Source organism: Xiphophorus hellerii, chromosome 7 (genome assembly GCF_003331165.1).
Source record: "Xiphophorus hellerii strain 12219 chromosome 7, Xiphophorus_hellerii-4.1, whole genome shotgun sequence".
In the NCBI taxonomy this organism is placed as follows: domain Eukaryota; kingdom Metazoa; phylum Chordata; class Actinopteri; order Cyprinodontiformes; family Poeciliidae; genus Xiphophorus; species Xiphophorus hellerii.
Genome location: NC_045678.1, coordinates 30533211 through 30551378, shown reverse-complemented (window position 1 = coordinate 30551378; position 18168 = coordinate 30533211). Strand labels below are relative to the sequence as shown.

At 36.8% G+C, this 18168-nt stretch overlaps 1 protein-coding gene across 5 annotated transcripts in view; it reads right to left on the bottom strand.

The window, feature by feature from the left end:
* The window catches only part of pcbp3 (poly(rC) binding protein 3), a 59723-nt gene that overhangs the window by 36383 nt on the left and 5172 nt on the right, over positions 1 to 18168 (bottom strand). The window lies entirely within an intron of this gene.

The window sequence follows — 18168 nt, the reverse complement described above, 5'->3', positions numbered from 1 at the left end:
TTTGAATTTGAGTCTGGAAAAATTATTAAGATATTTGAAATTGAGAATTTGTGTAAATCCTGAACAAAATCACTTTTGATTTTTCTCTCTTCTTGTTTGTAAATGTGAAAGTTTTCCCCGCTGAAAACAATTTTACCAGCCAAAGCAAATTTAGGATTAGTGCAAACTTTCCACATATCTGTCATTTTTTAAATCTTTTAAATTACATTCACATACTCTTAATGTAAGTTTGACCTCACTACACACTTCTCTGCTAATTTTTTCATTTGAAAACTATAAATTTGATTTAGGATCTGATTCCTCCTTCCTTCACTACATTCTGTAAATCAGTGGGATTTCAGGACACTCTGGCCTGTAGATGGCGCCATCCACACGTTTTTGCCTCTGACCAGTTTCTCTTTGTGCCTTCGGACTCTGATGGTGACAATTTTATTTAGCTTTAAGTCTCTCGTGTTTGTGAAGTTTCACATTCAAACATTAACAGCAATAATTTGGGTTATTTAGTCAGTCATAGCAGAAAAAAACAAGGGTTTATTTTTCAAACTCATTGTCATTTTAAACCAATTTATAAATTTGAGTTTCCAGTTAAATATTAAATTACCAAACAAAATATTTAGTTTACTAAGTAAATATTTGATTTACAAGCTAAGTATTCAGTTTCAAGCAAAAATATTTAGCTTGCAAGCTAGTTATCTCTATAAGCGTGGCTAAATTTTAGCTCAATATGCTAGTACAAAGCTAAATATTTAGCTAATATGCAAAGTAACTTGCTGATAAGTGAGAGCAGACTATCACAATAAAAGATGGGTCTTGTGAATATTTTTATAAACTCCTGCTGGTGAACTGCACAGTTAAAATGGCTCATAAATTGTTTTAAACTAAAATCTAGAAGAAAAGTTGAACGTTTGCTAACCAAATATTTAGCTATAGTTTAAAATTATTTTTTAGCTTGCTAAGTATTTGGTTTGAGGATAGATATGTAGCTAGCTAACTAAATATTTAGATTTAATTACATTTCTTAACTTGCTTGCAAAATATTTAGTCTGAAGCCAAATATTTAGCTAGGTAGCTGAATGTTTAGCTATCTAAATATTTAGCTTGAAACAGAAACATTTAGTAAGCAAAATGTTTAGCTTCAAGCTAAATATTTTTCTAGCAAGTTAAGAATTTAATTTAAGGAAAAATATTTAGTTAGCTAGGCACATAGCCTGAAACCAAATACTTAGACTTGCCAGCTAAATATTTTGTATATTTTGCTAGCTAAATATATTCCATATATTTAAGTAGCAAAATGTTTTGCTTCCTAAATATACAAAATATTTAGCTAGCAAGTTAAATATTCAGTATAAAGCTAAATATTTAGCTAGCTAGCTAAATAAAGTAAAGGTTTAGCAAGCTAAAATATTACTTTAAAGGTTGTAGCTAAATATTTAGCTTGCTAACCATTACATTTACAAATGAATGAATAATATGGTGAATATGTATATAAACAAAATAAACCTCATATTGTTTTTTAACCCAAATTATTGCCGTTATTTCTGCCAAACGACTCGTCTTACTCCTGTGAGTGCATTCATCATTGTTTGACTCATGTGAAATCACCTCTGGGCAAATTTATTCAGTCTTCCGAGGAGCTTTTATACTTTTAAATGACTGTATTGTACAGAAAGGAAAGAGAAAGGATTAATTTGAGTGTTTAACCTTAAATAATCTAAATTACCACCCAGGCTGAATAATCTCATCCTCAGAAGCGAGGAGGTGATCTGATCTCTTTTTGCTTCGGCTTTGGGGGGGAAGGGTGCAGAGTGCTCAGGTCCCCGGAGGTGAAACTCTATTAGCACCCAGCATGAAAGTCAATGAAAGGACCCCAGCGAGCGCCGGTCCCCTGACAGTATTAATGTTTAATGATATCTAAAAGGGCTAATTCCCCCAGCCCTCCCTGTTGCTCTTATCCTCTCATTAAACATCCTCGCAATGTCTTCACTTCCTGCGATTAGAGCGCTGACCCCGGCTGCTGAAGGACTCACTCTTCACCGATTATAAATTCATCTCGCTCCGGCTCTTTTCCTCCTCTTTTCAGAAACCGGAAATGTTAGCGAGGAACGGCAGAATAGGGCCGAATTAGAAAAATTAAAAAGTGAGTTCATGGACCGGTCATCGCTTTTGTAATACATTTTAATCTCTGAATGACTCTCTACTCATTCAGTCAAACTGAAAGCTAAAAAAGGAACAAAAACAGAATATATGGGTTAGGCTAACTCACCAAAACTGCATAAAACTGATGCTACATATTCAAACCCACGATTCTTTTAAAGCATCTGATCAGAGTTTACAGCTGTTTCATTTCTTTGAGAAGGAAGAAACATAAATCTCACTTATATCTTTACAAACGTTCAAAACTTATTAAGTTTCAAACCTGAAATTATTTTGGCATGATTTTCTCGAGATAATCAGTTTGCTATTGTGGTACTTAAGGCTAACGAGCTAGTTTTACATAGTCATCTGAAGAAATAGGCTTCTGGTTTTCTTTAAGGAGGAATTAATATAGTTTTTTAATGACTTGTACATGTTTTATTGTTTAATTTTGCTGTCACTACATTTGGGATTGATAAGTAAAATCATAGACAATTACAGCATAATTATAGTCAAATTAGCTGCAGCTGATGGCCGTGGCCTCCCATCTCACACGCTTTCACACATGAAAGTGCGTGAAAACAGATGCACAAATATACAACCATACACCTTTGAAAAGCAGAAGTGAAGCCTCCTGCACAATTATCAAGAATGCAGCAAGTGGTTTCTGGAAAGTAAGTTAACCATAAAGCAATTGTCTTTCCCAGCAGTCATACGTCCTGTTACTCTGCTGGGGTTGCTAGGTAACGGGGCGGAACGCTGCTGGGGTTGCTAGGTAACAGCAAGACTTTGCTGGAGTCACTAAGTGAAGAGCAGTTTTTACTAATTTCTGACTCACCATTCGAAAGGTTTTTGAAACGACTCATTTTCTGACACCAGATAATATTAACTTATTGCTAAAAACTTTCTCGGCGTTTCTCTGAAATTCTTGGGTTGTTTTTAGAAGCAGTAGAAACCCCAAAATGTGAATTTTGCATAAAAGGTCTCTTTAAGTGTCAGAAAATATGCTGGCAACTAAATGAAAACATTACAGTAAGTAAAAATAATGTGTTGCAGTGCTTCCTTTCTTTCTTTCTTTCTTTCTTTCTTTCTTTCTTTCTCTAACCTGAGGCGTTCTGCTCCAGAATATACGGTGACATAAAAAAAACAGATGTTTCTCCCCTGGCAGAGAAAACCTTTAACGCGCCACCAAGCATGCACGCACAACATCAATATATCCACGAGGACACACAAGTTCACGCATTGCAGGCCAGCGAAATGTCCGAGGAAATGCTTATTCCCACAAACTCACTCCAGAGAGAACGCGCAGCACTTAAGTGGTCACCGTCAGGAGCTTAGCTGGCCCCGGTGAGCATTTCTGAAACTGCTTGTTTGGTTAACTCTGTCAGCCAAACACACAGGAGCTCCATCATTCACAGTCCGACTCCTGGCTTCACTTTGAAGTCTTTGTGAGGAAGATGACTGGGCCTCGTCGTCTGTTAGGGGGATTAGTTTATTAGGGAGCGTGCATCTTAACTGAAGCAGTTGAAGGATTTCTGCATCAGGAGGTTTTTTGTTGCTGTTGTTGTATGCTGACGCTGAATGAGCATCATGCTAACACCACAACTGAAGTGTTAGACAATCCTTACAGAGCACACAAAGCCGGAGTTTTCCCTTCATGGACAGTTTCAGGTTGCTGAAGTTCACAGACTTCTGATGCTGCAAAGCTTGTTGAAAAGCAGCTTCTGTGGCTCGATGGAAAAAAATATAAGAAAAACTCTGCAGCAACTGATTCAGTTTATTTATCTTCATCGCAAAGTCATAAGTCAAATACAGCAAGTTCAGAACCAAGTTTTTTCTCTTTCAACAATACACAAATGAAATGTATCAAATGAATTATAGACGTGAGGGAGGGAGAGAAGAAAGGAAGTGAAGAAGGAAAGAAAGTAAAACAATAACTTAAGGCATGAAGGGAAGAAAATAAGTGAGGAAGGAAGAATGGTCTACAGTTGTAAGCATTTTCTTCTGCAGCATCAGTTTGTTCTCATTAATCTCCAACTGGATAGTTTCAATTTTACTAAAATTTACTATCGCTTTATTAAATAAAGTGTTTAACGTTTATCTGATTCTGTACAACAATAAAACAATCCTGCAGCGTCGGACCTCCTGATACACAAACAGAGCAAGAACAGCTACAGACATTCACCTACAAACGTCTGTAAAAAACAAAGAAATTATACTTAAAGGTGCCGTATGTAGCTTCTATAAAATATAAAATGTAGCAATATTTTATTAAAGCTACATACAAAGTTACAGTTTATGCTTCATAAACTGTCATTTTGTGGTGATAGTTTATGAGACAGTTAATGAGTGAAAAAAATTCAGCTCCTATACCTTCTCCCAGTTTGATTGGCAGCATTAAGCCCCTCCTCCTGGCTCTGATTGGTTGTTTCTTCAGACAGCAAGATACATTTTTTTCACAGATTATCTGTCATAAACTTTCACAACATGGTGACAGTTTCAACAAATATATAAAATATTTTTACATATTTTTAATTTTTCTTATAAGAGTGACATACTTCAGCTTTAACAAAAGATTTATAACTTTTACATAATAAGCTGATAATATGAATTAAAAATGAAAATGATCAAGGTTTTTAAACAAAAAAACTTCCAGTTTGGTGATTTTTCTGTCTGTGATTCATTAAGTGGACCTGTCTGTCCTTCATTATGTCTGTTACTGGGACCAGATTAACCTTTCATCAGTCCCAGCAGGTGTTCTTCCTGTTTACTCCTCCTAGATAAAGTGTGCATTTGATTTGACTCTTAGCTACTAAAAACAAAAACAGGACATCTATGCAAAGAATTAACACAACAAACTGAGCAACCTTTGGTTTTTCACCTGTGTTATGTGGATATTCTGCATGCGGAGCTGCACACAGCGTGTTTCCTGCATGAATTGCAGGAAAGGTGCAAAAAGCAATCGACCAGGCTTCCTCTGGAGATGGAATTGCTAGCTGTAAATCTTGAACATGGACATATTTATGAGCAGAGACGTTTGCCTTTCCGCCGGCTCATCACACGGATTGTCTGCTGCTGGACTGCATGTTTGCTTTCTGCTGGTTACACACACACACACACACACACACACACACACACACACACACACACACACGCACACCCACCCCCCCACCCCCACCCACACACACACACACACACACACCCTGTTCCATCCTAAACAGGAATAATAGGTACATATACCTTTAAATTAGCTTTCGTAGACGTTCTTAATTGGCCTATCTAATGTTAGCACATGTTCTACTGAATAGCAGCGATGTCCAAACATTTTACAACATGAGCCAAAATTGTCAAGTCAAAAGCTCTGGTGGGTCAAAAACATTATAAAAACTAAAATCACTGTTTTTTTAATGGTCAACAATAAACTAAACCTATAATATTTTAGTTAAAGTGGACATATTGTACAAAATTCACATTTTGCTCACTTCTGTACTTCCATTTGGGTTTCTACTACTTAAAAAAACAAACAACAACCACTCAGACATTTTTGTAAATAAGTTAATGTTTAGTTGTGTTTATTTAAAAATGACAGTAAATTTTTCAGTATATATTTATCAAAAATTATAAGTTATTTTCTCTTAAAATGTCAGGTAAAGTCTTTCACAGTAAACATGCTGTATTTAGCTGGACCAAGTGCAAAAATGACTCTTTGGGATGTAAAGGGAAAAAATCAAAAAGCAGAACAGCTATTAATATGGAAAATGCCTATTACAAATGATTTTTCTGTCATCGTTTTGGCGCCCCCTCTGGTTGTGGCACCCACACATAGTGTGAAACCCACATTTAAATATGGCTTTAATAATAATAACAAAATCCTTTAAATTCTCATGAAAGATTTATTATTTTAATAGTTGTTAATTATTTTGGGTGAATTATTGTCATGGCCAGCAGTTAAAGGGTTAACTTTTCAGGAAGAAAAACGCTAGCATCGCTCTTAACCAATGAGCTCTTTCCAAGAGGCGCATTGTCCCGCCCACCACCTCGGTGGCTTCCTCCTTCATTTCCGTTGCTACTTGATCGCTGAGCTGCTAACTGAACAAGGAGACGGAGATTCACGGAAGAAGAGGTACACAAAGCAATATAAAACGAATCGTTAGCAAACATTGCTGATGCTAAGAATGGTTTTATGTATGTTTATTGCCAAAACGATGAGTTAAGTTCACCGATGTTAACTAGTTCGGTTCTCTGTGCTTCTGGTTGTAGAGTGTTAGAGGTTAGAGGAGGCGCCATTTTGTGCTGCTGTGCTGTCCTCTGAAGAGACCGGTGAGCAAATTATTTTACCTATTCGTTATTTATTTGCACTTTTATCAGTATACTGTTGAATATAATGTTTATAGCATTTATTAAAGAAGTAGTTTACAATTTAAAATTGTATTATTTGTTTAAAAATGTGATTGAATTTGTAAAAAATTAAGCCATTGAGAGAAGACTAAATAAGCATTTGAAACCAATGCTAAGATTGCTATGTTTATCACTATTTTCATTTGGAAACATGGTAAATGTTGCAGGCAGTACTTCTAAGTGCTAACCAGTTTGGAAATGTGATTATTTGAAAACGTATTGTGTTTTTTGACTTTCTTTGACATGTCGGGGTTTTTTGTATTAGATGATGTATGCTGGTAACTTGAGTGTTACATGTTCTCAAAAATTTATTGCAGTTGTTTGCAGAAGAAAGTTTAAAATTGTTTTTAAAATTTAAACCTTGAATTTGCTCTATTTTCCTGACAAGTTAGATTTTGACCTACATTTATAACCATTTAACGATCCAGTTATTCTGTTTTCAGTTAAACAAACTAAAAATCAGTTTGAGTTCCTATTTATTTGTTTTAATTTGAGAGTCAAGATCAGAGCGCCTGGTTCTGAGCTGATAATTCTCTGGAGAAAGCTGAGGCATAAAGCTGAGGAGATAAACATGTTTTATCTCCTTATAGAGGAATCAAGCTGCTTGGTAATACATCTGAATGTAAAGAATAAAATCAAGTAATACTTCCTGTCAGAAAAAATGACTGGTCAACAGTTTGCAACCAGTCATCTATCAGATTTATTAAAGCTGGCACTTTTCATCCGCAGAAAAAATATGTACCAGTCAGGGGAAAACCAGCTGTGCAATAAGCACACAGAGGAGGAGGAAGCCGTCTCATGATGCATGAAAAATATTTGGCTGACTTTGTATTAATATGGTGGTGGGATGCAGTGGACACCTTCAACAGCCTCATTGTAGGAATTATATTTCTGTCTAGGGAGAAAAATCAAGAGTTTCTGAACTGGACACAACTCTGCAAGGTTGTAAATACAATCCGATTAAAATAATTTAAATTTACCTTAAAATCATATTAACACTACCTGTTTGTGGACAGTAAAAATTGCAACATAATAAAGTATTGTAGTATTTACCCAAATTTTGGGGGTATTAAATCGCATTGTGCGCATGCACCAGAAAGTATCCGTTCTCCCCTGGAGCTCAAAGCGATACCGACACAGGAAGTTAACCACCAACCTCCCACTGAATGCGTCCGAATGTAAGTAAAAACACTTATTTACATTTGTAAATATTGTAAATGTTGACTTATGGTTCAGAAGAGTTGTCAGAGTGCTTTATGTAATGTACCATGTAAGCATTTGAAGCAGAACATTTAAATCTGTGACTACGGTTGCTTTTTTTGGGTGGTTTTAATCAAAAACAGGGATAAATCACTGTTAGAGGTCATTTTAATGTAAAACAGTCATAAGAGATGCTGCATCACTGGTTTGTGCTCTCATGAGCTTGTTCTGTAAATTTGGTGCCAAAATTTACTGGCGCCACAACATCTTGACTCTGTAACTGTTTGTTGGGGCATAATGGCCGAACCATTCCTTGTATTTCCTGAATGTTGTTGGTTGTTAGTTTGATGATAGAGAATGCTCTGTAATGACGTGAAGCTAAAGAATCTCAGCGGTAAAGGAGTAATCATTCTAATTTTACTCCAGATGTTTCACCTGAATCACAGAACTGCTGCTTCTCCTTAATGACTAAGTTTATGTTGGCTGATTCTGTTTCTGTCTTGATTTACAGATCAAAAGAAACTTCTATAACCTCAAGAAACTGCCAGCAGAGGTAAAATGATTACTGAGGAACTGTAACTCAAGTAAAGGTACTACGAATAGGCCTGTCACAATAACAAATTTTGCTGGACGATAAATTTATGTTATTGTGTATTTAAACACATAACTTTGAATTTTGAATGGTCTTTTCAATGATTTCTAATTTAAGACGAAGTTGTAATAAAAACTCAAACTAATATTCATAATTTCAACAGATGATTAGGTCCTGACGTGTGTGCTCTTTCACACAGATGTTGCAGAGGATGAACACACTAGAATAACCATTATGAGGCCTAATCTATCACACACAGACTTTCAACAGCCCATGAAATGATCAGACTCGGTTTACTTCACTTTTGTGCTGCAGGACTTTGCTCTGCGAACATTTACGTCCAATTATTCACGTTTCCAAAGAACTTGAGGCGCTGCAAAAACCACAACATTGTCTCTTTATCTCTTCTACCTTATAAGATAAGATAAGATTTATTTGTCATTGTCATCAACAGATTACAACGAGATATCTCCTCATCTATATATTACCATGAAGCTCTGATAAAACACGTGAAAGCAATTATTATTAACTTCAAACAACAGTGTATGTTTATCTAGATGTCTATTTCTTTATTAATGCCAGTTCCTCATTACTGATTCTATGCTGCAAAAATACCCTTCTGAAAACAAGATAAAAAATGATTGAAAACAAGAAGTTTTTCCAATGTTACAGGTGAGAAAATCTGCTAGTGGAGCTAGTACTTTTTATCAATGTTCAAATTTTATTGACTTAAAATGAGCAACCCGTATGTTGCTGAAAAGTTGTTAGTGTACTTTAAATAAGATAAAAACTAAGATATTTGCACCAGAAGTTGGGCAAAAATACTTGATTATATTTTGTATTTGTATTGGAGTGTTTCAATGTTGAACATGCTAATAATGCAAAACACACACACACACACACGCGCAGACACACAAAGGCAATAGAAAAACACAGCAAGCGGAAAAATGCTGCAATCAAAATCTACAATAAAAAAAATACAAATGAAAAACACTGCAACAAGAAATGGAATCGAAAATGTTTAACTTTTTTCCTGTATTATGACTTTACTCTAACATATTTATTTTTGTATTATTACAATTTATAGGTTTATTCGCGTAACATGTTCTCATATGACTTAAATCTTGTATCATTTTGACTTTATTCTCGTAAAAGTATGACCATTTTATTATTACGACTTTGCTCTCATATTACAACTTCATTCTTGTAACATTGACTTTATTTTTGTAGTTTTAAAGAATTTTATTATCCTGACCCTAATAAATACTCTGCAGTATTTTCAGCTGCAGTAAAAACTTTGAGGCTTTTTTACGTTTTTACCAGGAGAAGCAGTAAATGTGAACGGTGCTGCATTTTAATCAGTGCATGAACAAATTGCGTTTAAATTCCTTTTTGATCTTCATAAGCCTCATGTTGTTTTGAATCCATAAGTTCAAACAGTTTATAGATAAGACGTCCTTTTTGGTGCCCGTCCCACTTGGGAAACCATATTATATCAGACTGTTAGTCTTGTTGCTGAAAAGCTGCAAAAATCTGATCGTACAATGAGATCCAGCATGTTTACTACACTGGTTGCCTTGAAGGCATCTGGACAGCTCTGAAGCCCACGCGCTTCCAGATGAACAAAGGTCGATGCAGCAGAGGTGAGGAGTCGCCTTTATGCCGGCTGTAGTCTGGAGGAACATAGAGGCGCAGGTTTAAGATGTGTGTGTTTCTGCACGCTGTGTGTGTGTGTCAGGGGAAGTCTTATATCCTGTTGTGTTAAGCAGCATTTGACATCCTTGCGCTCTCCCAACGCAGAGCCTTTCGCTGACACGAAGACGACACCAAAACCCAAAAACTCTTTGATGTTCCAGCTTTTAAATGTTTAATCCCAAACAAGCAGCAGATTTTAAAACCCTCCTCAGTTTAAGAGTCTGTCTAGTTTTCCACATTTTTTCACCCACATGAATCCATAGAGAATCATAGAGACCTGTTTCTGTTTCCCTTCCAAGCATTCAGATGTTCCTGTGATCAGAAACTGGTCCTGATCGACAGCTCTTCAGATATTGTGAAGATATCAGATGTTTCTCTGGGGTTTGGCTGCTTGTTTGAGGCTCTGGAACGTCAGCATCATGCAGTGTGTGCAACACAGCGCCCCCAGTGGTGAGGCACATCTCATCACTCGCTTTTCTCCAATAAATTTAAACTTCATGCTGAAAATCAACATCTTTGACCATAAAAACTTTAAAATCAAACAACAACCAAGTGAACAAATGGATTTCTTCCATGATTGTTAGTATTTGATTTGTCATTGTGTGCGTTGAATAACTGCTCTAAAAACAACAAATAGAATATAATGGGTGAAAATAAATAAAGTTGAGTTAAAAGACCTTCATAAAGTTTGGAAATCTATTGATCAAGACCAACATGGCTGTTTGGAGGCAAAAAATATACATGATTCATAATTAGAAACCTTTTATAGAGATTTTTTGTAACTATTTTCAAGGTATATTTAATCGATTTAATTATTTTGGAAAGAACTTAGACACAAAATTTGAAGAAGTTTCCCAAAAAGTCTACTGTGATGCAAAAGGATTGCAATTTTTTTGGTTGTGGTTAGTGAACTGAACAGCTAGCTGCGCTAACCCTCACACACTTACCATAAACATTAGTTCTGCTAATGCTAAAGCGCTATGTCGGCATTGCATTTCGTATAAGTTAATGCTAAAGAATGTGAGTAAGGAAATGGTCCAACAATAACGTCAACACAGATGTTGAACTTTATTTAACTGAAGGTTTATAAAACCACCAAGTAAATTAGCGTTTTAGAAATTATCCTAAAATTATCCAGGAAAAAAAGTTGAGTGAAGCTAGGCACGCTAAACATTTTCAAAGTTAGCAGAAGCTCCGACGCACTAAACAAAAACTTCAGTTTCTCTAACGCTAAAACGCTACATCAATGTTGTATTTTGCGGAAGGTAAATCTAAAGAACGTGAGCAAGGGAACAATAGATAGTAAAGACTAAAACACAAATGTTGAACTTTGTTCTGTTCAAAACAAAGTTGGAGGAAGCTGGGTGTGCTAAACGTTTTCAGCATTTGCTAAAGCAGTAGAGGAAAAATTAGCTATTCTATTGGCACATTAGTGTCCATCACTGGTCTCTGTGATGTCATAAAAATTATCCATGTATACAGAATAAATTTCTGCTGATTCGAAGCAATTGTTTAGCTATAGCTAAGTGCTTATTTGAAATGTATTTTCTCAAGACGGCCTATGAAAAGTCTGGAGGTGACAAAGATGGGAAGACATGGTGGAGAGGAAACAAAGATGTAGAAAACTGGAGGCTCTCGCCGGCTCTGACACAGTTTCAGAGGTCCATTAAATGAATAATGGAGGAGGCTAAGAGCATTTCCTTCATCTTAATGTGGAAAGAGGAGGAAGAAAGTTTTCAACGAGGGTTTTATGTAATAAGGGGGTAACCTTCAAGACATGGGATCTCCGTATGATTGGATTGAATTATTTTACTAACTGTTTGAAGGCACACATTCAAATTTCTCTCCACTTTCAGAGCTGTCCCCATTTTTCCGAGCATTTTTCCTGAAAAGAAAACTGGGAAAAGCGACCCATAGAAATGTTTTCTCAACCTCTGAAGTCCTTCCCTGCACCCCCTCCACCCCAACATCTGCTTAAGCTCACTTTTCGGCATTCCCGCTGACTTAGCATCCTTTTCTGCAGATGCTTCTGGAGCTGCACAAGAAGAGAAAAAAACAGCAGTCTAAAAATAAAAATAAATAACAGCTTTGAGTAAAAGTGTGTCAGGGAAAGAGCGATGACTTCTGTGTTCTGAATTTCTACTGTCGAGTAGAAAAATGAGACTGAGATGAAGTTGAGAATAAGAATAAAACACCAAAATATCTGCAGTTTCTGTTCTCTCATCATGTACAGAGATGTCACTTTTTAATTATTTGAACTGTTCTTGATGTAACGACACATAACGACAAATCCATTTTGGATTTGAATTTGGTTGTAAACGTTTACTTTAGTAAGGGATCTATTGATTATTGTGATGATTAATCAAATAAAATAAATACATGAAATTTAATTTCATTAAGAAAACTTAATGTGAAAATGTGATGTGATTTAAACATCACGTCAAGTTTGAAGTACGAAAACTTTAAAGTGTAAAAAGATGGGAAATGAAACGTTTAACATTTAAAAATTAAAAAGCAATCTTCATTATACTTTGTTTAGTCTCAAGTTTGGAGAAGATTCTGTATGAACGATCACAGAAAAAAGTTGGTCCTCTGCAAAGAAAACAGCATCCATTAAGGAGGTTGATGCATGTAGTAGATGTTTCCTGCTGAGGTATTTGAGGACAAACTCCATTTCTATTGTGTAGTAAATGCACTGAGCCTGTTATCTTTTTTTTTCTAGTTAAAGTGATCCTACTCTTAACACGTTCTGTCGTTTTTTTGGCAGCGATTTTTCTGTGCCTCAGTCTCTCCTTGGATGCTTGGTAACGCTTAGCATTTGTCAACAGCTCATTGGTGGAAGTGAGAGCGTTGCGCAACACAAGTAATAATCCGACTGGAAAATGGTGCGCTAATTGGTAAAACATAAGTTAGCAAAGCTTCCAGGCATATAATTTGCCTTGAAGATTTTTTTTTAAAATCAAGTTTGAATCATTTGTTGAATCGTTACAGCTCTAAGTCTGTCACCTTTGTGCATTGCACACCCCGTTTGCTTGACAACTGATACATTGCTCTTACCACTAAGCAATTTTTTTCATCTGATGGGGAATTTTGGATGATCCTAAACTGGCATCCTGATTGGTTGAGGAACAATAATCCTGGCTAACATTAGGTTTCTGGAAAAGCCACCATCTCAATCCAAAGCAGAGTCATCTCAACACAGAATGTTATGTTGGTTAAAAATCCTAAAACTTTTTGTACATTTTGTCTTATCTGGGCCTATGATTTTTATATAAAGGAAAATGTTTGCAAAACATACATACATACATAAAATAATAACAGTTAAATATTTGGAGCTCGCCAAAAAAATGGCTTCTGCAACTGTAAGTCAGGCTCTGGCCAAGTGTTTTAACTCCCGCATCTAAATAACTACAAGTAAATTTTTTACTGCATTGGTGGATTATGCGTGATCAAATTTCTAATTAAATATGCATATTTTCCATAGTTCTTTTAAAATCAGTTGATTTAGTTAAAAAGTGTATCATGCCAGGAAACCAACAAAGTTGAACTAAATCTAACAATTTTGTCCAGAAATGTGTGTTAAAATAGTTTACAAACTGCTAAATCAGCTCAGGATGTTCATTATGTTTTCTTCCATTGTGTCGGCTGAATCCTGAAGCGTCCACAGTTTCTGTTTTGGCCTCGGCCACCAACTGGGACCAATCTGTTGGTCAGGTGGGGCTCAGCGGTAAGCAGCCGAGGCCCATCCTGCCAGCTCAGAGCCCGCTCAACCCATAAAAAAAACACAACCCGCTGCAGAGCAAACAGTGCAGTCCATTCTGAATGTTTCCAAAGGGAATTCATTGTTCTACAAATTGTAATATTTCTGTTTCGACTCGGGCAACATTTAGATGGAAATGGAAATGTTTTCAGGTTTGTATCTGACAGGAATTAGAATAACCTTTCTCACTGCAGCCAATAAACAAGGTCAGTGATGCAGAAACTGACATGCTGCCAGCGCCGTGCATATGGAAAGGCAGTAGACAGGAATAATGTACAGTTATGCACAAAATCTTTGAGCTACTACAATTTTTTTTTTTATGTTTGTCCCATGTACCCACTGTTTAGGGTTTCTGAAGGACGTTTGGACTTTTTTCACTCCTTTTCCATGCAGGCTGTTTTTGTATAATCTGAGCTCTGACCCAATAACTGACGGTTAGCCACTTTAATCCAACTCCAGTTTGTTTTTCTAGAAAGTTTGGTTCAGTCCGGTGAATGTGCTACTCAACTCTGATTAAAATTTTAAAAAAAACGCTCTGTTTGGATTGAAGTGAACTATGTTGAGGTTTAAATTCATATGTGAGCACCTAGCGGACCGGAGACTGCTCCTAAAGCTGGAAGTGGACTACAGTGCAATGCATTCTGGGTAAATAAAACCAAAACAAACACTAGCGGGAGAAATGACTCGTGGTCTTTTACCAAAGAAAAGAAAAATCCTACAAAATTTAAAATCTGACACTACTCCATTTTTGTTAACATTTTGTGAAAAATGACATTGCATTAAATGTCTTCTTCACAGGTTTGTGTAACTTCCTTCTTTGGTTAATGGTGCAGCGCCCCCACAGGCCGGGACAGGAACAGGTTGCGCAGAGTTTGGAAAGAGATCAAAACTGCAACATTTGTTTAATTTTCTATTTCTGCAGTTCGATTTCACACTGCATTGTGTCAAACAAGCCAAACACTTTCAGCAAGTCAATGAAAAATTGGAGAAATTTCATTTTTGACGTGCAGGAAATAAGATTTTTGCTCCCAAAGGCTGATTTAAAAGGACTGAAAAACAATAAATGATCATTGGAAGGACAATTCATCTCTCAGGGCTTTGAATGTTTACAGTCATCGTCCTTTTGCAAGACCAGTTGGAGTCAAACCTTTAACTTTCCTGGCTTCTGTTTTGAAATGTTTCTTCTATGTTTCCTATTTTATGAAACTCACTCTTCCTACAAATAAACGTACACATTAGTGCTTCAACCTCTGCACATAGTTGGAATGTCGTTCTCTCTCTTCACTTATTTTCTGCTTTGTGCTCAACTACAGTGTTTGGGTAAAATGAGTGAAAAATATGTAGAAAAGCACCAACAGTCCTATCAGAAATCCTTGATGTTATTAGACAGTGAGAAGGAAGCATGAGAAATCAGCCAAATTAAAACTTTTGCACAGCAGCTCTTATGTTAAATACCACAGAAAACCTCTAATGTATTTATTCCTGCATTCCCTCTGGACTGTTGGACAAGACTGCCCAAAGAGTGGCCCGGGGGCCATTTGTGGCCCCTGACCCCATTCTAGAAGAGTATAAATTTGGCCCTCAAGCACAAGCTGTTGATGCAGAAGGACACTTAATATTTATTTAGGACAAATCTCACACTTTCACTTAATTCATTAAAATGGAAAATATATACAATGGAAAGTTTTACTCTTTTATAAAGCAGACTTTTTGCTTTCTGCTAATGCGCTAATAGTGGAGCCAATTTCTTTGTTTTGCTAACTTAGCGCACTTAGCCTCCTTTAAACATTTTTTTGCTTAAATTCTGATGCGCTAATTTGCTTGTCAGTTTTGTAGACTTTCAGCTGAATAAAATGTAACATCTGTGTTGAAGTTTTGGTTTTCAATGTTTATATTCATGCTCTTATTTTGAAGAGGGTGAAGACTGTTTACACAGCAGTTCCATTTCCTGTTGTCACGTTCTCTATTTTGTCCCAGTAACTTTATTTCAAACCAGAAAAGAACAAAATAAAACATGTAAAATAGAGAACAAGACTTGACCATGAATACAATAACTAAGAGCATAAAGGAACATGTAATTTAGCACTTAGCTTAAGTTAAAACTTTAGCATTAGCTTCTGATATATACTGTGTTTCTGTAGCTTTGTAGCTATAGTGAAACTAATGTTTGTGGTTATTCCTTTTGGGTTAGTGCCGCTAACTTTATAGTTAACGGCACTAACAATGATTGGATCACAGTAAATAATGTCTTGGCTGTCTGAATCAGCGCGTCGCCGATCTGTTCACCCTCTCAGACAACAGGTTTGCTCTCTGCGAGGGCTGTCACCTGCTTCCCACTTGCTCAAACTGAGAATGAGAAAAGTGCAGAAATCAGAAGGGGAGAGCGAGGAGCTGACGTTCATCACTCGAGTGCCGAGGCTTAGCCTAAGAGGCTTGAATAATCAGTATGCTAAGCTGTCAGGGCGTGCGCTCACACCTACCACACGCTTACCAACTCCTGGGCGCTTTTTAATCAAGCAAAAAAACAGCAAGAGGCAGCCGACAGCGCCGAGAGATGAGCTTTAGAATATCTCTTACACTATTCACTGACATTAACAAACGTAAGCTGCAGACGTGCCTGTTTTTTTTTTTTCAGTTTCCTTTGCTGTCTTGTTTCATGTGCTTACTTCATTAAATAATGTTCAGTTATTGTGGTTAAATGTTTAAAAAATGTACTTCCGCCATGCAGAGCTCCTCCACTGGCCTGCAGAACCTCAGTGGACTCAGAAGGCTCCATTCATCAGTTGAGCTGAGTCATCTCAGAGAAACAGTGGCAATAATGGATAAATAATTGCGCTGCATTCACATACGGTGACGTAGCTGCACCCCGTCCGAGCTGGGGGCATTCAGAGGTCAAACCTGTATGGAAAGGAGAGCTAAAAGTCGTTTTCAACTCGCTGCATTAAATGACCTGATGTTTAAAGTCAGTGACAATTTACAGATGATTCCAAACTCATCTCTGAATATTTGTACAAAAATAAGGCATTGTGTCGCTCCACTATCAGCTGATCGGAGCTTCCTTGTCATCTCTGCTGGAACTTTAAATCCGAATGACGTTATCTGTTCAGATTGAAACGGGAGCACTGAACCCGTCTCTGCGTGCAAACCGCAGGAAGCTTCTTCACTGCTTATCAAATGTTAAACATCTGTGGATCTGATGCGATGCTACGTTCGCCTCTTCCTCATGATGAATCTGTTTAGTATTTAGTCTTCAGACAGATGACTCTACCCAACTCATGGTAACTGTCACTCTACAATCTGCATCGTTAGCTCATTAGTGAAAGAAATACTTCCACAAGGATTTTTAAAAATTTATTTCATTACAATCAAAAAACAGTATATGATTTAAAGAGAATAACCAAAAGATTAAAATGGTTTAATTTCATTTTGCTTGGCTAATTCCGCTGCTATTTTCTGTAAATAAAAAAATAATCACACTATTTCGCCTGTATACAATAATCAAACATGAAGTAATTGATTTGTTTCCCATGAAGAGATGGCATACAGGGCTGTACAGTCTGATAACCCCTTTAATCTTGTAGATCTACATTTTATCAACGTATTTCTTTTAGCGCATGCAAAAATGAGCTAACGGTAAGGATCATGCAGTGACAGGCAATCTTCCTAACTTGATGTAGTTGAATACAAGCCAGCATTAGCACTGCAGCAAAGAACAATCAGTTTTAGCTTTATTTCTGTGTAAAATTAACTAGTATATCTTGTAATCATTCCTGCTCATTAAAAAATAATAGTTGATGCTTCAAGGAGGAAGGAATGCCTCTCCTTCCCTTTCAATTGATGTGTCAGCTGTTCTCTAACAGAGCAACGCTGTAAACCTAAAAAACAATCCTTCCCGACAACAATTCATTCCAGAAATCAAGGGCCGGCGGTGCGAGGCATTACTGAAATTGAACGCGACACCTTCTAAAAGTCAAAGCCATCCAGGAGAATTATGGTTGGTGAAATCTGAGGACCATCCTGTCGACGAGGAGCAACAGAGTGATGTAATTTAAGCTTGTGAAGGTTTCAGAGATCAATCAGAAAAGATGGAGGGTAAATGGAGGCAGGCTGAGAAACAAACTGTAGTGCAGTATCTCCAGCCTTCCCTGCTGCTTCCCCAGCACCACTCTGGGTGGTGAGGGATGGTCATGGCCCCCTCTAACCCGTCTGCTATTTTTATACCCGCTAATACAGGGGTTGAAGGAACCAGCTTAACCAGTGAAGACAAGAAAATATTGTTGTTGGCCTCAACTTCACAGCCAGTAAAACCAATCGTGCGAACATGTTGAGGAAAGCTGAGGCAGAATTAGCTTCGTGTTATTTTATAATAAACTTGGAGCTCCAATAGTGT